Here is a 24517-nt window from a genome sequence, read left to right on the forward strand (position 1 = left end):
AGCTGTTGAAAGCCAGAAATGTAAAAAAAACAAAACAAAACAAAACCAAACCAACTCCTAGACATTGTTTTTTATGAACGTCTGCATATCAGTCCAGCCAATGGCTGCTGTATGTATTCCACAATAAATAAATTTTTAGAAAGCAAAAAATATTGTGAAGTTTCTTTAGGAATAACAATAGTTCCCCCAAAACAAAAGGGTGAAGGCAAATCTCTATTAAAGTACATGGCACATGACACCACTGGCAAGAGGATTGAGACCTTTGTTCCTAAATTGAGAGAAGAGAAACGGTCACCTTAAATGTGCTATTCATGTAACAACACCGGGGTATGGCCTGACTCGGAGAAGTGCAGCTTGTGATGAGTTCCCAAACAAAATAACACCAAACAGCACAGAGACTTACAAAACTCATTTTGAAGCTAGACAAACTTTTGAACTCATTTATCAAAGTACTTGTAGTTCCCATCTCAAGGTGAAACAATAATAAATAGATAAAAAGTTAATTGGGTTCCCAAGTCTCTTTAAAAAACCAAAATTATATTGAATTTTTTAAGGAAAAGTTGGCATAGGGCAATAGGCTCTTACAAAACCTTATTAATGAATCATTCCAGCCTGCCATCCTTCACATGCTTAAGGAATAACCAAGTACAGAGCCAAGACATTCATTTTAATAAAAGAAAATACAACATCCCCAGGAATGCAGATACTTGAGAAAAAAAAAAAACACAACTTTTAGAATAAAAACTGGAGACAAACCTGCTTCTGGGGAGCTGACAGAAGCTCTGCGGTGCCGTAAGGAAGACAGGGACGTGGGCAGGATCACTGCAGCTCTCCTGACCTGGAGGGTACAGCTCACTGCAGGTTCAGGCAGCCACTGCCTTAATGCCTCCAAACCACTGGTTTTCAGCAAGGAGTTAGCAGTACATCTAGGAGGAAGGCACTCCCTCCGTTTTGGAGATTAAAAAAAAAATCCTAGGGGGAACTTGTAGAGTTTAACAAACTCTCTACTGTAGCCCTCTCTGGCTCTGGTATTGGTAGGTTGTTACTCTGGAATAATTGGTAACATCAATCCCACCATAGAAGTACTGTCTAATCTGGCAATTACAAAAGGGCAGCGTAACCTAAACGTGTTCCATTTCCAGTTCGGCCAGAAACAATTCAGATTTCTGCGAGCAGTTAACTTCACTCCAACGTGCCTCTGTTATCTATTTGGGGTAGCATCACACGTGCCTAAAATGTCATAGTCCCTCTGGGTGTCTTCTGCTGAGCATAACAAAACCCCAAGGCTATCTATAATGGCTATACCAACGTTTCCTTGCCCTGCGGTATCACTTAGTATGCATCCCATGGCACTGTCCTCAACTGTAAGGCACGGCAAGAGGAGAGGGCAGAGCTGCTGTGGGCAGAGCAGGTGAGGAGCAACTGCTCTGGTCCTGCCTCTGCTTCTGGGGTCAGCAGGCTCTTTTTTTGGAACATCAGCCCAGCCTTTTTTCTCTCTCTTTTTGGGCAAATACATCACAGAGCAGAAAGACAAGGGAAGTATCTTCTGCTCTCTCCCACCCGAGGGCTCAACTGGGGACCGTGCCTATCTGCAGATTTTGCATTCAGGTCTGCTAATGAAAAGGTGTTATTATACAAGGACAAATACAATACAGCAGTATTACTGATGACTTAATTGTAAACCCTGTCAGAGTGTTGTGGTTTGGATTTATTTTTTTTTTAAACAAAAGTGAGAAGAAAGTTAGTAAGAAGATAGGAAATAGCAGTGTATGACAGTATTGGAAATCAGTTGTGATAACTCAAAGTTGAGCACAGACAATGCAATAGGCAGCGTCTGGTTCCTCTACATTAGCTTCCATAAAGGAAGAGGCAAAAGCAGCCCAGGCTATTTTGGCAATTACAGTAGTTCCCTGATAAACTCAGTCAGTTGGATTTCAGAGCATACCGCTCCCACCACAAACTTCAGAGTCTGTCTGCAGATTGCAATGTCTTTCTAATAAAAATAAATTCAGTCTGCGAGGCTGTCAGTGCACCTCGAGCCATTTCAGGAATTCTTATTTTGACGAAGCCTATAGTAAGCACATTCTGTGGAGAAAATACTCTACATAGGGAAGGTATAAACAGCAGGATTGAGTGCGAGAGAGTGACAACTCATTCAACCTTGATTTATAATCTAATAAAAAGAACAAGTACACGTTCCACAGGAACTGCTCTCACCTACATCAGGATTGTTTTTTCCTTTGTTTCCCAATGTATTTGTCCTGCAAATGCAAATTCATTTTCAGCTGATCTTGACCAGAACTATTGTCTCCTGTTCAGTTCTCTGTATCATAACGTGAACATCCCATTTGCCCCATGTTGTGGCCCCTACTAAGAGGGAACATGGGTTAATCTTCAATAGGAAGCACAAACATCAGCTTTTTCTTAGAAAGCTTGGAGAGCTTGTCTTTGGTTCAAGGAGCAGCAACATTATTGAACATCCACCCAAAAGCTGGTGGCTGAACTGTGTAACTTAGCCAGGGTGCCTGGTTTAACTACTCCCCTACTTATCTCAAAAAGCCATATATTAAGAGTGAATTCTGTGTTTTACCAAGTCCACCCTAAAAATTATTTTGAGTTCTGTCACTTAATTTTCTGAATGTAAACAAATTTATAATCTCAGAATTTATTCCCTATTTTTACTCACAGTACCCTGAAATCTTTGAATACAGGCATTGTATATTATCATAAATTATATATTAAATGCATCTGAATTTTGAGACTTAAATTATTAGAGAAAACTTATGTTATATGAAACAGTAGAAAAAAAGTCAGCAATTCATGTTAGGGAAAGTATGCAATCTTTTAGTTGCAAGTGTTCATCTAGTCAGTCAGTCCAAGTCTATTGAGAAACTGTGTCTTTTTCTGGAGATTAGCTACATATTTTGCCATGTCCTTCTGGGAGCATTATTACAGTTTTTGGGGGGGGAAGAGAGAAGAAAATTCTAATTGAAAGTCCTTCAAGCATTTTGGTAGGATTTCATGTATTTCCTCAATTTCATATCTTGGCAGCAAAGCCAAATAAAGCATTTTTTAATTTTATTTTAAATAATGTAACCTGTCTTCCTAAGTGTTTGATGGTGTTACCAACAGGGAAAACAACACGGTCTATAGGACACAGCTTGAAACCTTGAGTTCTGTATTTTACTTTGCCAAACACCTGGTTTGGAGTTGGTCAAAATAGTTCACCTACGTTTCCTCTCTCATTCTTGTTTCTTATCTGCTCTATTTTGGCTATGGCCTTTTCAGGGCAGGAGCTATTTCTCATTTTGTGTTTGTACAGTGCCAGCCACAACAGGAGCTTGATGCTGGTTGGGACCCTGCTGTGGATGTCCTACCGGTCACCTTTTGGGGACACTGGGAAGGATTTTTTTGTCCTCGTGCCAGACTAGGGTGAGCCAGGTGTTGTGTTTGTTGGCTTGGTTGCTTGCTGGCTTTGCTGCTTCTCGGCATTCCAGGGATGCAGGAGCTATGTGAGGTCTGTAAAATAAATTTGGCCACGCTTTGGCAGATGCTCACTGCAGCTACCCATTTAAGAGTGTCTCGGCTCTCGGATAAGCCACGAGTGAGTTAGGAGGAGGAAGGGGGGTGGCACGAGGGGCACAGGGCAGGCAGGCACCCACCAAGGCAGGCAGCGGGGGAGGGGATAGACACCACCATCACCCCCATCCCCTCCAAAAAGGTGACATGAAGGAGAAAAAGGGTGCTGTTCCTGCAACAGCTCTCAGAAGTGATAGTGAAGTTATATCTCAATTAAACTGCATTCCCGTCTACTTTTGTCTTACCATGGAGCTTCAGAATATAAAAGTCTGAAGTTGAAGCACAGGATGCTGTCAGGACAGAAGTGATGAAAGGGCCGGATGAGAGGTGGATTTGTTTTCTTTTGAAAGGAAGAAGCACTTGTCACCTCTCCAGCTTTCTCTTATTCCCAAATATTTTGCCCCTCACCAAAGCCCTTGGGGTACTGAAGTCAATATCAATCAAATGCACCAATCCTACAATATTGAATTTAAATGTGCTCTTAATAGTACTGCTGCCACTGAGAAATGTCACAGCACAAATACTCTTAAAAGGCAGGTGTAAAAAGTTGCTCTAGCTGGGTGTGCTTTGCAGAGCTTAGCACTCCTCAGTGTTTCCCAGGGGAATGGCTTTAAGACACCCATCTTGGTTATTTTCCTTTCAAAATTTTCTTTAAAGGAATGCTGTCCAAGGACAGGGTGCATTCTATACCTTTCAGCATCCGTTTGGAAAAGATTAAGAACACAATGTCCCCAAACTATAAACATTTATGTATATCATACTACAGTTACAGGTAGCTCTCATAATTATAGCTAAAGTAAACACAGTAAGGGCTACAAATATTTGCACATTATTACAGTTTCCTCAGGAAAAACCCTCAGGCCAGATATGCATTTCCTTTATTCTGCTCCCAGGACATAAAGCAGCCATAAATCTATTCTGATATCCTCCAACATCCACTGTCATTACTCCAGCAATGATTAAAAAATGTTGTAGTATTCACTATTTGGTTACTATTCATAATGTTTAATATTTTATTGGATCCGTAGCACCCTTTTAATTTTTCACCAGGGCAAAATTATTTGTCATATGAATTATACATTGAAAACGGACAGAACTGAGTAAATATGATTCAAAACAAAGTTGTTAAATAAGACCATTCCTCTGACATCCCGTAGCAAACAAAACATGACTGTATGATAGCTACTACCATAGGCATGACGACTCGGATCATTCACACCCTCCAGACCGCTCTCCAGGCTGCCAGTCTCATCGGCACCGAAAGCGCGTTCCCTTCTTGGTTATTAGGAGACCTGTTCGCATTGGCTTTCAGAACTACTACTTACTCAAGGTCTTAATGAATTAAGATCTGCATCTATGCTTTTCCCGTGACTCACCGTGTTGTGTTTACAGTAATTGCTCAGATGCTTTCACCAAACTGTTTTTCGAGTAGCTGAGCACCTTCAGTTTGCAGGTACCTCACCGAGAGACTTATTTTTAGATCCTGTTCAATAGCTCTGCCTGTTCAATGTCAAGAGTACGAAATGAATTCTGCTGGGCTAAGCTGTCCAAGAGCTGTAAACACAGGTATGTAAGCTGCTTTACAGGAACTGTTTTAAATGTACAGCTGGTTTACAGAGAGACTAACACTTTAAACCTGACTAGTCTTTAGGGCCAGCTAAGAATATTGTTTTACTAATCCGCTTGACTTCCATGACATGTAAAATAACGGAAACTGTTGTGAAGAGCAAAAGCTGTTGTGAAATGAAAAGCCATGATATAATTTGAGGTCACTGAAATAAGAGGAAGAATATAAATAACTAATCACCTTGACATTTTTAGGAGGTTACAGATAAGAGTGATAATGGAAGTTCACATGATGCAATTCATGGGAATTGTCACTGTCGTGGTTTAGCCCCAGCCGGCAGCTAAGCACCACGCAGCCGCTCGCTCACTCCCCCCCGGTGGGATGGGGGAGAGAATCGGGAGAGTAAAAGTGAGAAAACTCATGGGTTGAGATAAAGATGGTTTAATAACTGGAACAAAATAATAGTAGTAATAATAATGAATTGTAATGAGAAGGAAAACAACAAGAGAGAGAGAGGAACAAAACCCAAGGGAGGGAAAAAGAAAGAAGAAAATTTTAAAAAAATGATACAACAGCTCACCACCCGCCAACTGACGCCCAGCCAGTCCCCAAGCAGCGATCGCTACCCCCCGGCCAGCTCCCCCAGTTTATATACTGGGCATGACATCATATGGTATGGAATGTCCCTTTGGGCAGTTTGGATCAACTACCCCGGCTGTGCCCCCTCCCATTTCTTGTGCCCCTGGCAGAGCATGGGGAGCTGAAAAAAGTCCTTGACCAGTGTAAGCACCGCTTAGCAAAAGCCAAAACATCAGCGTGTTATCAATATTATTCTCATACTAAATTCCAAAGCACAGCACTATAGCAGCTACTAGGAAGAAAATTAACTCTATCCCAGCCAAAACCAGGACAGTCACAAAGGCATTAATAACGTTTCACGTGACAGGAGCCAGCTCACCTTGATAATAAATCTCAGAGACCCTGGGCAGTTCACAGGGATGGATGAAGACCCACTTCCAAAAAATGGAGAAGACGGGGCAGTGCTTGTACAGGAGCGCACCTGGAGCAGAGTTTTTGTTTTCATTTAGTAGCTCGTTCTCAAAGGCAGTTGCATCATTGACAGTAAACAGTTTTACAAGCACTTTTTTTTTTTGCCTCTGCTGACAAAATGAAAACCAATATTCCTAATAATTATTAACAATACAGTGACATGAAGAATAATGGCTCTTTTTGCTCTAGTAGATTTTGGTGTAAATGCTCACACCTTAACTCTTTTTTCCCTTCAGTAAACTCCCTCTGACTTTAAGAACCCTTAAAAAAAGAAAAAAAAATTGTACCCTATCAAATATGTAAAAAAATTGAGATGTCTCTTAATGACACTACTATGGTAGAGTCCATCACCCACTTTTTTGTGCGTGTGCACATTATTGGTGGGGGGAAAGTTTCTTTCCCTCTTTGGCGTAAGCGATAAGATGTGCTGCCCCTTAGCATAGAGGGACCAAAAAATTCTGCCTTGACATAGAAGAGAGGCCCAAAACCTGAACCCTGTGCTTGTCTGTAGAGACCAGAAAGGGAACGTGTAAAACAGTAACCCTATTTGATATTGTCTGTGGTGAAAGATATTGTACCTGTGAGTAAACTAAGGATGCTCAGAGCCTGCGTGTTGCTCTTGTTCTCTCGCTGTTCCATCCCACGGAAGCAAACACACACTGAGAGTATTTGCAAATGCATAACAAGTCGTATCTTTTGAAAAAATAAAAATCACCAAATACCTCTATTTCAATGTGAATCAAAATTCATCTTCATATATTAAACAGATATTTGTTACCACTTCATCCAACTCTGGTCAAAATTGATGGAGAAACTCAGCTTTTCTCTTTGCTAACATGACAAATACTGCAGTGCTTCAGTCTAAAGCCTTTTATACCCACAGAGCCATATCTCCCGGACTCATTGGTATTCAGCTACTGTCATGGTTTAACCCCAGCCAGCAACTCAGCCCCCCCCAGCCGCTCGCTCGCTCTCCCCAGTGGGATGGGGGAGAGAATAGGAAGAGTAAAAGTGAGAAAACTCGTGGGCTGAGATAAAGACAGTTTAATAGGGAAAGCAAAAGCCGTGCACACAAGCAAAGCAAAGAAGGAATTCATTCACCCCTTCCCATGGGCAGGCAGGTGTTCAGCCACCTCCAGGAAAGCAGGGCTCCATCCCGCGTAACGGTGACTTGGGAAGACAAACGCCATCACTCCCAACGTCCCCCCTTCCTTCTTCTTCCCCAGCTTTCTGTGCTGAGCATGACGGCGTATGGTGTGGAATGTCCCTTTGGGCAGTTTGGATCAACTGTCCTGGCTGTGCCCCCTCCCAGCTCCTTACACATCTCCAGCCTTCTCAGTCAGTAGAGCATGAGAAGCTGAAAAGTCCTTGACTAGTGTAAGCACTACTTAGCAACAACTAAAACATCCCTGTGTTATCAATGTTATTCTCATCCTAAATCCAAAACACAGCACTATACCAGCTACTAGGAAGAAAATTAACTCTAGCCCAGCCGAAACCAGGACAGCTACTTAACAACTATTTGGATTGTAAACCTGAACCTTTCCACGTTCCTGCCAGAACGACAAAGATGAGCCTGGCTCCACAGAGAGCATCCGTACTGTGAGCAAAACTGGTGGAAATAACTTAAAACAGTCCCCGGGCAGATGCAAATGTGTGCTGACAACAGTGACAATTTTTTTAAAAAGTGTAATCATCGATATTTACCTATTACTTGTTAAAACATGCATTCAGACAGCCACCTTGTGCTTGCACGATCCCTCCCGCCTCTCCCAGTTGAATGCAACTTTCCCAGTAGCATCACACATTATCTCAATAGCAACCATGATCTTGCACAACACAAGAAGCTCTCTCACTTGTGGTACATTTTTTTCTCCAGTCACAACAGAAACAGCAAGAGTCAAAGGTCTGAGGCTCCTGTGCAGCTGGTGTTTGCTCTCAGACCAATTTTCCCACCTATTCTCAAGGAAACCTTCTGGAGGGATGGACAAGTAGGACAATCAGCACAGGACAAAGCATTATTAAACAATTCATGGATGTGTTGTTTAATACAGGTACAACCAATTTCAACCACCCTTCTCCTACCTAGCCTCTATGTCATGCCTATAAGCAGTTTATTTAGTATTTTTAGAGAAGGACCCCAGAAGCAGGGGCAGATGACCACAGTGCTCTTATGCGAGAGCCACATGAGATCCTGCTAACTTCACTCTCACAGAGCCATGCCCTCCCAAACCCCTGGACTGCACTGGGAGAAGATGCTTTCCAGAGGAGCACACAGGCACAGCCTGCCAAAACGCAGTAGGTGGTAGAGGAGAGGAGATTTAAGTTATTTAGCTTGAGGGGTTTCAAGTTGGATAAAGCCCTGAGCAACCTGCTTTGGCCCCTTGAAGCTACACGTGTGCATGTACCATCACACAATATCTTCTGCCTTCAGCAAAGACTATTGCATTTTTTATGTGTTTGTATTTTTGTGCATTCTTCAACAGTAAGAATACAAAGGGTATAGCAAATTTCACACTGAATCCACTTCAAAAGTTTGAGAGCAGCGCTAGAATAAATTGTAGTGCAGGCTGCATTGATCTGAGACCCAGTGCTGAGCAACCAGCACTTCTGACCTCCGATGTGTGGCTTTACACCCTTTCAGATGACACCTTAGACCAGAAACAAAACCACATCTCGCAAAGGATCTAAAAGCTTCGTTACAGAAACGGTCACTTAACTGAGCCCTGTGACAAATGCTGTGCAACCGAAGAAAGGCAAAGCGCTCACAACACTAGGCAATACATCTAAAACGCTGTCCTTTACTTTAAGGTTAACTTTATTTACAAAAACGGGGTATTTGTAGAACATCCAAGCACATATTATTAGCAGGCAAGGCTTTGGAAGGGATAGCAACTGTTGCATTGCAGGGCTCACAAACCGTGCTAGGTTTGCCCTGATCTTTCCTTTCTACCTACTGTGGTATTTTAATGTCTTCTTTTGAAATTTCTGAGGCTGGCTTAGGCCGACAAACTGGACAGGCTGTGTTAGGAGTGGGTAGGTCGCTCACAGGAATCGGCCTCCCAGCACGGAGGTGAAGCCAGCTCCCCGGACATCCCCTCGGCCCTGCCCCGCAGCGCGGGGCTCTCGTTCAGCAGGGGAGAGGCAGACGGGGTCAACAGGGAGGCTGAAGCCCTTTCTGTGCCACCTAGCAAACCCCAACCCGCAGTTTTTATTTAATATATCAACCCCTGCGCTGTTGCAAAACCTAAAATACATTGCCAGCAAATATATATACACAGCAAATACAAAACCATGTCTGGGAACAGGCTCGAGCAGAAAAGCGGGGTTTTTATAGGATCAATGATTGTGTTTTAAAAAAACCCCACCACACTGATGAAAAAAGATGGCATTACCACTGAAGTATTCATATTCAATTTAAAATGGATTAGGAGAGCACTCTGAGTGTAAGTGCTGCACTTTAAGTAGCAATGATATTTCAACTATGTATACAGCGTATTACATTTCATCTCTTTGTACTTCTTACGAAGGCTTCAGTTCAGCTTCTGGTATCTACACTGTTATTAAAGCTTCTCGTTGTAATAAATTAAAGAGTGTAAATGCTCTTTTATATTAATCCTTCACATGCTGACCCTCTCTTTGCCTCTTCAGCAACCTTCAAGAGTGCAGATGTAACCAGAGATGGAAGAGTGCTCCAGCAAAGAAACTGAAAAAGACGTGGCTAGAGCAGGTATCTACAAAAAAAAAAAAAAAAAAAAAAAAAGTAAAAGACTTGGACAAACCAAGTTGTTTGGCAGCTCAGAGAAGCAAAACTTACCTTACAGACGTTTCTGCTAGAGGACACATGCTGGAAGCCTGCACGGCAGCACTGCGAGCAGCACCAGCCGCAGGACGCCCGCACCACCCGTCCCGTGCCACGCGCGTGGGACATGCTCGCTCACAGTACAAGGATTTCAGTTTTAGTGCTCAACTGTTACAAAGAAATCTTGGTGTGTAGTAAAGCCAGCAAACAGCTTTGCTCTCCTGACAAAACAGACACTCCAGTCACCGTCGTCCAGATTGTACTCATCTCTCTAAACCAATTGTACAACAAATTCCCATAAAACCCGCATATTGCATATTGATTTTCCTATTCATATTTTATTACAGCAAGTTCTTTCTGAAGCCATACCACAGCTATTTGCTCCTTACGTTGTAAGAGTTTGTGAAGCCGTAAGCTGTAATTTAGTTTTTCTTCACATAATCACGTTTATATACACATATTCAGACACATTTCTTACATAAAATGTCATCGATTTGAAATTGAGAAAATCGGTATCCAAATTTCCACAGCTCACAGATGACCATATATCAGTCACAGATTATATTTCATTAATCCTCTCAAAGGCAGCGATACTGGCTTCGCCTTCTAATGCATGTGGTTCCTTAATTCATCATCTCCATTATATCTACTTTCGTATTTTTTCTAAGAGCATGTGGCGACCTTTGAACTAATGAGATCGTGTTAGATCTGGAACTGATAAGCCACCATAAGGCAGTACTATGTTATTTTACTTATTTTACTGCCACTGGGACAATAAAGTTGTCTTCATACAGTTATTTTTACCATATGGGCATATCGGCGTGACTGGCACTAGCTCACGAACTGCCCTCCATTTCAACGTATGAGCACGCACCATGTAGCTTTAGCTTTAAGTGGACCATATCCGCCTGACGGTGACAACTGAAATGTCATTAATTGTCAAAAATATTATATAATATACAAATGCACTATGAAATAGCCAATGTACAAAATCAAACAGCAGTCATCAGGAAAAACAAACCAAGCTTTCTTCTGCTACCCATGCTTTTTGTCTGATGATTACTGAACATTAGAAAGTATGGTGTCTTCAGGGGGTCTCCATCTAATAACAGCAAATTAGTAACTGATACTGTATTGCAGCCTAATTGTCTAAAGAAAGAAGCATAAAAGTTTAAAAATAACAAGTGAGGAAGATAAATGGAAAACTAAATTATATGCTGAAAATAGGATTGTGAGATTTAGTTTTCCTTTAAACTATCAAACTGGGATAGATAACATAAAGTACATATATTTTAATGACTTTTGACTGACAGTTTCCAGGTGGGTAAGCTCCAAGCACCTTAAGAAGTAATTCAATGATGCAGTCAACTGACTGCTCCAGTCAAGACATCCCTTTACCAGAGAAAATTGTACGTTAAGTTCTAAAAAAAATAAAAATAATAATAAAAAAATCACATAGCAGAAGTATAATTCTCATAACTGATTTGTTTCAGGCATCTTTAATCTTTTCTGCCCTAGGGACAAAAACATTTTTCTCCTTAGATGTTACAGTGATCAAGTCTAAAGAATGGTGTCTTCCCAGAAAGCCTCAGGGGTTTGAAATCACTTTGGTTTTGAAAACTTTTGGTGCAAAATGGTAGCTGGCCTGCAATTGCCCTTTTTTAATAAAAAGAAAAATCAGAAGCCAGAAGTGATTTCTTTTGTCCCTTTTTTCCCTTCAATTTTTATAACTGGAATCAAGAATACTTTTACTCCCGTATGAAATAATTTAAAAATGGTTACTCATCCATTTCCCAGTTGCATTTTGTAAAATGTTTCATTATACGTAGACAATTCTAGCAACTGAAACAATTTTTTCAAGGAAAGAGTATTTTCTGCTTTTCTATGTTAGAACAGCAAATACCTGAACTAACAGCGAAAACTGCAGTAAACATCATAGCAATCGACTCCAGATATGGGGAGTGCATGCGGCAAGGTTTTGCACGTAAAGCTGGCTTAAAAAGAAAAGAATATCATTCGAAAATGGAAGAATTGTTTCACTGAACAGAATTGCCATGGCTTTGGCTGCTCACTTTGGTTCCTCACGCCCCGTTCTTGGCCACAGTGGTGAAATAAACTGCTCTGAAGAGCATCTGCCAGCGCATGAGAAAGGTGCATTTGGGGAGGTCATACATGCTAAAATACACTTAAGAACTGTTTACACCTTGCGAAACAGATCTGTTGAGAAAATAATTTACTCGCTATAAGAACCACAAATATCACCATTAGCATGTAAATCACAGCTACCAGCATCGGCAATAATGTCCTTATATCAATGCAATATTTTTACACCCCCCGTCTCTTCCACACAACAATCTACAATACTGACAGCTCCAATCTTTTCTTTAATTTGTTCCTGACCTTCCAGATAATGCTGCCTGTTATCTGCCTGTATTTGTGCCTTGACTACAATAGCAATGTTGTCCTGAAAAATTGCATTTGACCCTCTTGCAGGTGTGTGAATACTGAATTCAGACAAAACTCCTTCAAGGTATTTTTCTAGAAACGATTAAGCTACATACCTCTAGCTATGTATTTCTGCATTAAACTCTGAAACATGATTTCCATCCAAAAAAAATCCAGACTTAACAGCAGGCAGGTATTAATTTTTCTAGAAAATATTTCCCAATAATTGTCTTTTTTAGTTTCATTATATAATTCCTGCTAAAACAGCTTGGTTTTCAATACAGAGCTGTATGGACTATGATTGTTTCTTTCTGTAAGTTCTTCTTTACACTTATACTAACAAATTTGACTTTAATTTCAAGGAGAATAAAAATTAAATATGAGTTTTTCTTTATACTATTCCTACAAGTAAATATAGTCATTTCAGTTTTAAAAATATTTTAAAAATTCCACTTAAAAATTTGAAAAGTCATTAATTTAGCATGTAGAGCGGGTATGAAAAGGATATTTTTAGCATGATCAGAGGAGATGGAAAGAATGGCAAACTGCAAAAAAAAAAAAGGCATTGTTCCCATTACTCATTCAAATTACCCATTTTTAATTGGCTGCTCTTGAAGAGAAAAATGGCAGAAATCTCACAAGTGTCATAAGGATCAAATCTAAAGAACAGCACCTAAATGAAGTATTCTGTGCAGAACAGGCATGAAGAAGAAACAAAAATCTACCTGGGAAAACACTTTAAGTGTGTACTTAGGAAAAGGACTGGTTTCATTCCTAACTGGAGAAAACCAGAACAATTTTGAAATGTTAAAAACTTATTTTGAATACTTCAACTTATTTCTGTTTTGACAGAATAGTTTGCCCATTTAGAAGCCCCTTAAATATTGTGTCACAATATATCCCACAAAACCCACTTAAGAAAAAAAAAAAAATCATTGCACTACTTTTTCCATAAAGTACCATTACAGGTCATGAACCTCAGAACATAATTTACAACAGATGGGAAGCTTAAATGCTGTTAAACCTACTTGTAAATACATTTGTTCTTCATTTTTATTTTTTATTTTTTTTAAACAAAACAAAACCCACACCAGAACAAAAAGTAAGTTCTTCAAATTCACTAATTTTTAAATTTTATTTATTTATTTAACAGGATTGCAAAATATGCCCCATTTGAGGAAGTATATATAAAATATTGAACTAAAAATTTCATAATTGTCTCCAAAAACTATATATGTGGAGAAAAAAAAAATAATCAACCGTTTACTAAATTTCTACCTTTTACAGTTATTTTTACTACTATTTATAACAACTATATTTTACAACTTGTCCAATGCACCAGGATATCGATACCTATATTAAGTGCTCACATTTTGTGAATATTTAGATGTCACATAAATGCTTATATGCTCCAAAACGCAGTAAAAAAATCTAAAGCAAGAGAACCGAGAGACAAAGTTTTCAATGCCATTAAGTAGCTTTCCTGATTAAGAACCTGGCTTAAAATACTGTACTCAATAAAATTCCAAGAATAATAATAATAATAAAATCTTCTTTATATTTTACAGGTATTTGATCTCTAATGTCTTCTTTCACTGTGTAGCTGACAAGTCCTGTGTTACATTAACACAGAATTTATGATCAGAATTTATGTTTGAAACACCTGATGAAGCACCAGTTAATAACCTGCACAGGATTCTTCAATAGCAGAGATTTCTGCTAATGCTATACCAATTATGCAACAAATCAATTAACTGGAAGAAGACTCAGATGAGGATATTTCCTAATTAAATATGTCCGGATTACGTATGGTAATAGTGTACTCTATATTCACAGTAAGGCAGGAGAAAGAATTACTTCTGGCAATACAAAGAATGTTGAAATCCTTTTCTAAGCATTGTATTTAGGCTTTCTTGTTTGAAATAATTTTTTTATTTTATTATTATTTTATTAATACTTTCTTTACAGTGTAATGAACACACACATTTAAAAGACTAGTTACTGATTTTTTTCACGTTAAAAAAAATCAGCCCCCTGAAAGAAATTTTAGCAATACTAAAATAGAAATATTTTCAAGATCAAGGCTTTTGACTAAAACCACCTGGTAGCAATGATAGGCATAATGTATGATTTTCATCCCATTTAAGTTCAGAAGGGAGACTTCAGAAAAATATCAAACCGATGCAGCGGCCTATAGAAACTGAATAATCACGTTAAAAAAAAAAAAAAATCCAACTGCCATCAGGAGCGTATAACCACTGGCATGTATGCAGTTCTTTAGTTTTGGAAAATGGGCTGAAATCCTTTGTTCCACAGTAACTCTACCCCATGTGTTTCAGAGGCAATTACAATTTTCTCTTGAAGTTAATTCCCCTCTTATGAAAGTGGAGTATGAAAACGTTCACTTTGATCTCATCCGGCACCGCTATATCGCAGCCAAGCCGATTTGTCTTTCCCTTGCTTGTACACCAGCCCTTGATGTAAGGCTGACCAAACCTGCTCATTTTTCAGAGCGTCTGTACTCCCTGCACCAAAGCAGCGAGGGAAATCAAGTCAAACAGCAACACGATTTTGTGTTAAATGCCTGCAGAGGGTGCTGCAAATGCTGGTTTAAGTGTCACTGGTGGCAACGCGTTAGGGCTGGGTTCTAAAAGTTAGGTACCATCTGAAATACAATAAAGTAAGGACTCAAACCGATTAATACGTTTCTTTCTCCCCATCTCTTCCAGTCGATTCCAGCTTCTGAAATATTTTATAACTCATTGAGTATTTTCTTTAGCTAATATTCTAGGCTTAAAATATTTTTGGGATTTATTAAAGAAAAAAAAAAAAGTTGTTCCTTTTTCTTTTTAGCCTAAGATTTATGCATGATTGTGAGCAGAGTCTATGTAACTTGAAAATTTTGTTTGCTTGCTTCTACGTCAGCTTTGTTTTAAGGTTGCTTGAAGTCAGAGAGCTCAAAAGGGCTCAGAGCACAGGATTTCTTTGAATAAGGTTATACTTAAAATCAGACTAGATAATTAAATTTGTCCTATTACCTCTGTATCTTTAACACTGTTAAATAAGAGGGTCTTCCAAAGAGGATGTTACCTATTGCACTGGATTTTTCTTCTGGGATACAGCAGCCTCACCTGAATGGATGATTACTAGTCAACAGCCCAGAAAATAATCAACTCTCCAGGTGCTTGCCAAAAGCTGTAGGAGAAAGTGTTTTCTGGAGCGAGTTGGCTTGCACTTGGTCAGAGCAGGTCTCTTGGACATTTCAAAGCTAGAATGGTTCTGTATCATATATAATAAAATACAATATTCTTGAAACTACCTGCATCTTAAGGAATTAATAACAAATAGACATGTAGATCCTGAGCCTATTATACAGATACAGAGGAACCAAAGGAACCAATTTATGCTCTTAACTTTTGATGACGATCTAATGAAGTCCCAGAACAACAGCTCAAAGAGGAATTCTCCCTAAAACATGGAATTATCCAAAACTGCTTCTTAATATCCCCATCTACGTGTTCACCAGGACTGCGTGTCATAGTATGATGGATCTACATTATAGATAGCAGTCCACACGTTATATAGTGGGCTAAACCACCATTTGATAGAATTTAATAATTGAATTTTCTTTCCTTTGGAAAAGGAATTTGGAAAATTTTTTTTCCTTTGGAAAGAAAATAAGTCAAGACAAGTATTTAGAAGGGAGAGGAGATATTTAATCAAAACGTTATTTCTCTTAATTACAAAGTAAATAGACTATATTTTCTAGGCCAGTCATAATAGTAATTTAGTCTTTTTATTTGTCATTTATAGTTCAGAGCATAACTCTGAGGTTGTGTTCCCTTGGTTATACTTCACGGGCCAGCGCTCTGCACCACGCACATGTAACAGGGAGAATTTTATTTCACTTGTTAGCAGTCATCAGAACATAAGACTCTCTAGAGTTGACTAAAAGTAACTTTTTTTTTTTAATTTATGGTCTCTAGAGAACAAGTGACCTTTATTGCTGCTCTACAGCTCTGGTTTATTGATGTTTCCTTTGCATATTGCAGAGTGGTGTTTACTCTCTTCAGTCATTATTGCTTTCATTTACAGTATTTAGCTGGAAAGCAAATAAGCAAGATGGACAGGGGTTTAGGGAAACGTAAAACTCAAATCATTGTATTAACCACTGTACATTTTTAATATCCTTCATTAGCTTGTATGGAGTGGGTAAAAATGGCACCTCATTATATTTTAGTGCAGATTGCACTCAGGAGTGAAACATTACATAGAAAAGTTTGGACTCAGAAGTATTACATCTGCCAGACTTCATCCTTGATTACATTTGCTCTAAATTGTTTTCATAGCCTGATGCCTGGCTGAAGTTTTAGTCCATGCGCACGGTTTGGTTAAAAGCACTGGAAAGGGGAGATACATCTTTAAATCTGATGATGAGCCAGTGCCTTTGATTTGCAATTTGGCATGCAGTATAGGAAAACAATTTTAAGTCTGAAGAAGTTCCCAGCTGGAGGCATCGAACTATTTGTGTACAAGTGTATGGGAAAACTATTTACTGGCTATGGACCGCAACTTCAATTAATTTATGAGTGTTGTAGTACTTGCATAGATGATTGACAAAACCAGACACTGTTTCTATCTAATATTGTTATATCAAAAGCTACACATCTTATAAGTCAAATGGTAGAATTTAGTACAAAGCAGCACTGTCAAGACTACAACTGCCCACATATTTCTCAGCAAGCAATCAGAAATTTTCTATTTAATAAACCTGGCCTTGCAGCCATCTTGCTCTGAAGCTGGATGCCTGGAAGTCCCAAAGCCCTGGCTTTGACTGAGGCTTTCAGTGTTTGGGGGACTGAGACAAGGTAGGAGAAAAACCCAAGGCTGTCAACACAAAGGGACTTCATTAATTTTACCACTGGGATGGTTGGATCAGCGTTGGCAGTTCTAATACCTCTCATCATTTTTGAGTAGTGTCACAGCCAGTATTTATTGCAGGTTTCCTTCCTCCTGCTCAGCACTTCTTACTGCTTATGTAGGACTCCTGGCATTCTCAGACTATAAAACCAGAGAAGAAAATCACAGTCCCACACAGTCATACACACAGCAGCGCTAACACTTTGCTTTGGCTTTTCTTATTAAGAAGTCAGCAGCACAAGCCCTGACACAGTTTGTTCACCCAAAATTATATAAAGCACGGATTTAAACTAGCTGACTCCTATCTCTGGCTTCTGACATTGGAAGAAAGCATTTTCCCACAAAGTAAGTAAAGTGAACTCTTAAGGAGGGTAGAAAGATAACAACTATATCTTGACCCCTTTAATAGCTGTCCAGAGGTCCAAGAAGAGTATTACTATTGGGGAAAAAAATCCAGATCCAAACACTCCAAAGAAACCAAAAAACCCCCATGCTACATCTCTCCTCGTCCCCGTGTTGTGTTATGCATATCCTAAGAGTTGAGCTTCCTGCCCGCGCTGCAGAGCCAAGATGCTGTGCATCAGTTCCAGCAGGAGAGATGACTTTGGCATTTTTAGGTTGGGACTCATTCTCACTGGTGTCCACGTAAAGTTAGCGGGTAACATTTGTGCTACCAGCGCCTGCAGAGATTTACATGACTATGATAAATGATGGCTAGGCAAAATGCTTGTTCATAAATGATGTCCAATAGGACTAACTCCTGCTTTCCCAGCAGAAAGTGAGAAGGGGCACTACGTGCTGGCAGAGCCTGAAGCCTTCCTACCCAGGACTCAGTGTTTGTGTGTCTGCGGGCATTTTCTTGGGTTTAATTGCTATGACCTACCTACAGTACTGCTTGCAGTCAGCTGTGTGACCCTGCCACATGAGTACGGATCAAAGGATAACCGACTGCAGGGCAAGTGCTTGCAGGTTCCCCCACTCCAGCACTCCCAAACCCACTTTCACAGTGCCGAAGAGAGTTAAAAACAAAAAAAAAAGAATAGTTTATTCTTTCAACCACCGGATTTTTCTTTCTTTCTTGCACAGACACTTTCCTCCTGCTCCCCCCAAACACTTCAAGTTCTGAAGCTTTTCCTAAGCCGCACTAGCTGGAGAAATTGATGCATCTGATACCAGGACAGTCCTTTTAGGACTGTCACCATGACACCTCTTCTTTACCAAAAAGCTAATTTAGCACTTCCTTGAATATTACCAACTCCCCCTACCACTCTTAACTCCCCACAAAACACTAAAGATAGCGTAGTTCAATGCCTGAAAGCTTTAGTCTTATATTTGATCCAACATTTGCGTTAAAAAGAGATTGAAAACATATAAGCCACCTAAATCAATAAGTATATACAGATTGAAGAATATCTTTAAGATGTAAATACCTGCAAAGAATTATTTCAGCCTTACAGCTGGATCACTGCAATTCATGCTTCCCACAGGTACTCAACAAATCCTTCTCTGTTGACAGCCACGCACGCTCTGTGCTACGTACAACATTCCTACACATTCACCCTACTCTGAACCACTCTCCCCAGAGTGAACATGTTAGATTTCCCACAGATTTTATAGTTTTCAATTTTCTTGCATAAATCCTCGATAATCTCACTTTCTCCTTGCCTACTATTTTTCAATACATGTCACGTGTAAATCGGTTTCCCTTTCTTCAAAAATTGCTGGTCGTCTTAAACACCAGCATCTCTGCAACTGCTTGAAATTTCAGCTCAATTTGTGTCATTTTAAGCTCACAATTTTACCTTCAAAATGATGCCAAACTTCAGCCAAAATATGCATTGCTTGTGATTCCTGCCACTTTTACCAATCATCTTTTTTATTTTTTTCTTTTAGCTTTTTGTTTCAAATACAGTGAGAAAACAGAATTGAGGGAACATAAATCACCCTGTCCACAGCTGAAGGAGTGAACCACATGGCACAGAAAAAAAGATCTTTAAATGCATACCTACATATCTCTAAACGATGGATTTGGTGCTATAGCAGTGTGCTGGTTTCAGCTAAGGTAGAGTAAATTTTCTTCCTGGTAGCTAGCATGGGGCTATGTTTTGGATTTGTGCTGGAAACAGTGTTGATAACACAGGGAGGTTTCAGTTGTTGCTGAGCAGTGCTGACACACAGTCAAGGCCTTTGCTGCTCCTCACCCCACCCCACCAGCGAGCAGGCTGGGGGGCACAAGAAGCTGGGAGGGGGCACAGCCGGGACAGCTGACCCCAACTGCCCAAAGGGACATTCCACACCATACGCCGTCATGCTCAGCACAGAAAGCTGGGGAAGAAGAAGGAAGGGGGGACATTCGGAGTGATGGCGTTTGTCTTCCCAAGTCACCGTTACGCGGGACGGAGCCCTGCTTTCCTGGAGATGGCTGAACTCCTGCCTGCCCATGGGAAGGGGTGAATGAATTCCTGCTTTGCTTTGCTTGCGTGCGTGGCTTTTGCTTTCCCTATTAAACTGTCTTTATCTCAACCCATGAGTTTTCTCACTTTTACCCTTCCCATTCTCTCCCCCATCCCACTCAGGGGGAGTGAGCGAGCGGCTGGGGGGGGCTGAGCTGCCGGCTGGGGCTAAACCACAACAAGCAGCAATAATGGCAGAATTTTCAGAAGTGTAGTGACTGCAGATACAGCAGGAAAGCAAAATCTTGCCAACCTTGTGTCATGTTTTAAGATCTATACTGCTTACAGGAACTATACTATTTCTTTACAAGATGACTCATGGCCAAGCCACAGAGATGGGGATACTGCCCTTCCTATTTCCCTTGGTCTTGGTTCAGAGAGCAGCAATAGAATAGAGCATTGCAAATAAAAGCAGAAGTTTTGCTTCCAGGAAACCCTCACCGGCTGCTTCTCTTTTGAATAGCAGTCTTCCCCTGGTCAGCTGTAATTAAAATCTTCTACAGACACAAAAGAGGGGTCAGGATTTACTTAAGAAAGCAGAAATATTCATCTGAAAGGGACTTCAGAATGGAAAAGTGTATTCAAAAGTTGGACACGAAAGATGAAACAGATTTCTTCATTCCTTTCATTCCCCCTCATTCTCCTTAAAGGATAATATAGAAGTTTTGTCTAGATTATTTTTGCTTCAGAAGAGTATTTCACTGAAATGTCTGACCAGACAGACTTTTCTGATGGAAAATCAAATTATTTTCTTCATTTTTACTGCTTTCTAAAGCTGCTCTTTTTTTTTTTAGTAGAAATATTTGAGAAAGAATAAGAAAACTCATTAAAGTAATTAAAGCTTTTCAGAATTGTTTTCTACTGAAATTGTTCAAACCAAACAATGAATAAATTATCTAGAGAACTGGATATATATATATATATTTTTTTTTTTTTAACTTTGCTTTTGCTGTCTTAGGGTTCTTTGCACTGGCTGCTTACTGTGCAGAGTGGGATGGGAAGGTTGGTTGTTGGTATGTGCCTGACTGATGGCGAAGGCTTTTTGCCAAAGCCTTCATCCCTTTGTTATATCAGCTCTCTTCTGACCAACGCCACTGGAATCTCTCAGTCCGGCATGCTCTGCAACACCATGCAATTAGTGTGACGAATAAATGGCACCAAAGAGTACATACATGCATACAAATTTATACACGTACACAGTTTTTTCAACCCAAGTAAACTTCAGCTTTTCTTTTCTGAACTTTCGGAACTGTGACCCGATAACAGCTTGACATAACCAGTAAGAAAATCTATCAGCATGGAGTTTGGCTAGCAAAGGTTTTTTTTGTTTTGTTTTGGGTTTTTTTGTTGTTGTTTTGGGTTTTTTTGTTTTGTTTTGGGTTTTTTTGTTGTTGTTTTTTGGTGCCTTTTTTTTTTTTTTTTTTAGGAATTGTATACCACCAGTATTATTTAGTGAAAAAGGGCTGAGACTTAACCTTCCCCATTGTACATTTCAGAAATACATACCAGAGAGAGAAAATGCCCGCATATATAGGTGACGCAGCTTAAATGTAAAAAGCTCAAAACCCCCCCAACAACTCTCTGAAAGCCAGCTTCCCCCAACTCCAGCTTAAATGTTTGCTCCACTAAGACAGATAGAAATCTCCAGTATATTAGCTTTCATTAGTGGGATCACCATTAAGGAAACTTTGTGGAGGATAAAGATGCAGAACAATGAAAACATGGATCTAAAAAAGAAAATTAAACAATTTGAAAAGGATTACCACGATGGACTAGCTAATGAAGGCCTAACAGCTCTGGAAAAGTAAAAATGGGCCTGATTTACATTTATATTGTTGTGCTTTTTGGCAATTGTTCTTGTATTCCTCCTCAATTATTCCAAAAGTCTGTGGTTTATTATTCTAAATAAAGAAATAGAATATGGCAATTACTCTATATGTAAAAAATAAAGAGAAAGATGCAAGGTCTGACAACAAAGTCAGTTTTCTTAAAGAACTGAGGAACTAAATACAATTTAAAAACTGCAAATAATCTCTGGAAGCTTTGCGGCATCTCTGAGTACTCACACAGATCAGGATCGTGGGAAAACAAAACTGAATTCCAACAGAGCAGAACAAAAAGTGGGGTTTATTCTGAACAAAAGTACTCTCCTGGTCCCTCAGGGATGCCATCGTGACTTTGCTGACGGAGACGCGCTGGAGTGACTCTGCCATCCCTGCCTGCCAAACAGCCACCGGTACCCTGCTGCACCAAGGGCCATGCTGCGGGCACTGCACAGGCAGGAAGGGTTTCATTTCATGCAAGAGAGACACTTCAGTGTGTACCCACGAAATATTCCGCACTACCCTCCTCTTGCTTCTTACCCCCCTCTTGCCTCTTACCACCAGGCAGCTCCCACCCTGCCTTCGGGATGCATTGGGTGCGCAGGCAGCTGTACCAATGCCTGCAACAGGACAGTTCCTGCTTGCACGAAACACGAACAAGGCAAAATCTGCCTCACAGGAAGCAATATCAGCTCTCTCAGGGGAAACCGATTCGCAGGTACCCAAACTGCTGGGTCATTTTAAAAAATATAATGCCATCAGCTGCCCCATCCCCTGCTACAGCACGAGCGAGGTGCAGAACCCAGCCCTAAACCCCTTCAAACGCAGCCGCTGTGTCTTTATTGCTGAAGTCTTCACACTGAAGAAAGAGGAGGGCTTGTAGGTTTGCTCTGTCCTCCTCAGCATATCTCAATATAAATGCAAATTATTTTTTCCCCTTTCTATCTTTTCTGAGAATACCTTCATAAACTTTTTTGCGGGGAGAGAAAAAATTTCAAGTTTTCCAGAAAGAGATATCAATTTAAGCTTTAAATTTTGCACTCTTGATTGTTTTGTTTGTTTGTTTTCTACAGTCCTATAATTCAAATAACGTTTCTGGTAAAATGGCAAGATCCATCTCTGTGGCCTAGCTGCAATTCGGTATTTATATTGGATTGGAGCGAGCTCTGCTATTGAACAGCTCACGCAGCCTCGTGGTAACTTCTGTTTTAATACCGATGGTATTGCTGAGTAAAGTATGACTGAAATAAACCTTATGTGTTTATGCTTTGAATTTAATATTTCATGGCTTGTTTTCAAGGTAGAAAGTATTTATCTACAAGATGGAAAAAATAAGCTTTTCAACCTTGTTTTCTTCTGTCACACTTAAGGACTTTTCTGGTGTTAACCATCACAAGTGCTTAAAAAAAATCTGCTGCCAACAACACATTAAGTGGACAACAATAAAGCTGGAATTTACTATGTTACTTTGGTATATACGTGTATTAAAAAAATAGTATGGTAAAACCATTTTTCAGTGTTTCGGAAAAGCAGCTTATGTCATAGCACAATAAAATATATATAGGCCTAAATCCTTTGAGAAAAAAAATACATATGTATGAGGGCTCTGTGACCTAGCTAGTTATCTACATAATATCTTTTTTAAATTAAAAAAAAACCCCACAACTAAAAAACCAACCCCAAGCCTGAGGTAAGGCAACAATTACATGCTGAAGACTGAATTTTGTCATTTTGTCACTAAAAAGACTGAGAAGATTGTACATACGAGGGGTTGGATGTCAAAGCAAAGTAGCCCATCATTATTTCTCATGTATACACATGCACGTTTATATATTACATAAATATATAGAAGAGGAAAGTGGACTCTTTAGCTAAAATAACTAGTGGCAACGCTTAGCCACATCCTTTTGTGGGATGAAATTAGATACTCCAGTGTGGTTTTGTACTTCAGCGACTTCAATTTATTTTAATATCTTACACTAGCAAGCCTTTCTCTGCATTTTGTTCCTTTCATGCCAAAATATGTCACGTCTTCAAAATCCATCCCTGCTTTGAAAGGATGCTGCTCACATACCCAGGGAGATGCTACTCTTCCTTGTAAATGAGCAGAGACCGCAGCGAGGTACGACGTGTTATCAGCTCACACATTTAGTTTACAAGCTGCTATATGAGTGATAACATTTAACTCTGCATGAAATGAGATAAAGTTAAACGTATACAGGTTGAATGAAAGATGAAAGAACCTGTCTACAAACCAAACTGAATTTCGAGCAGCAGCATGGAGGAACAAGAGCAGCTCGCATTCCCTCCTTACTCCAGACTGGGGGAAGAAGCCGTTTGGCAGAGCTGGAGCCCAGTGAATGAGCTCCTGTATCTGGAAAACGTGGTTTGCTTGCCATTCGCTTGGACTTACAGCAGCTAATTTTTATTTCGTCATATAAACAAGTCCTCCAATATCTAAAATATTATTTCTAAATTACCAAAACAGGCTTCCATTATTTTTAACTGAAGCCAATGGAGTCTGGATTATGGCTTTATTTATTATTATTTAATGAGCATGCACAGTGCTTGAGCTGCTTGGAATATTGTTCCATAAAAGTTCCTTCACGCCAATGACTCATTTTAAGTTGCAATACTTTACAGAGACTAAGTTTTTGAAGGGAAGTTTTCCGAATGCCATAAAAAACAAACCAGACAGAAAATTTAATATCTTCCCATAGTTCCACTTTGCCATATGATTTCTCAAAATTCAGAGAAAACGTAATTTCAGAAACACTAATACACATTTCCAAAGTGAAATTATGCTCTTTAATGTTGCAGTTGCTAAGATGTTTGCCACCTTCACTAAGATCAGGCCTCTGATTTACTAAAAATTCAG

Source organism: Ciconia boyciana, chromosome 7 (assembly GCF_034638445.1).
Source record: "Ciconia boyciana chromosome 7, ASM3463844v1, whole genome shotgun sequence".
In the NCBI taxonomy this organism is placed as follows: domain Eukaryota; kingdom Metazoa; phylum Chordata; class Aves; order Ciconiiformes; family Ciconiidae; genus Ciconia; species Ciconia boyciana.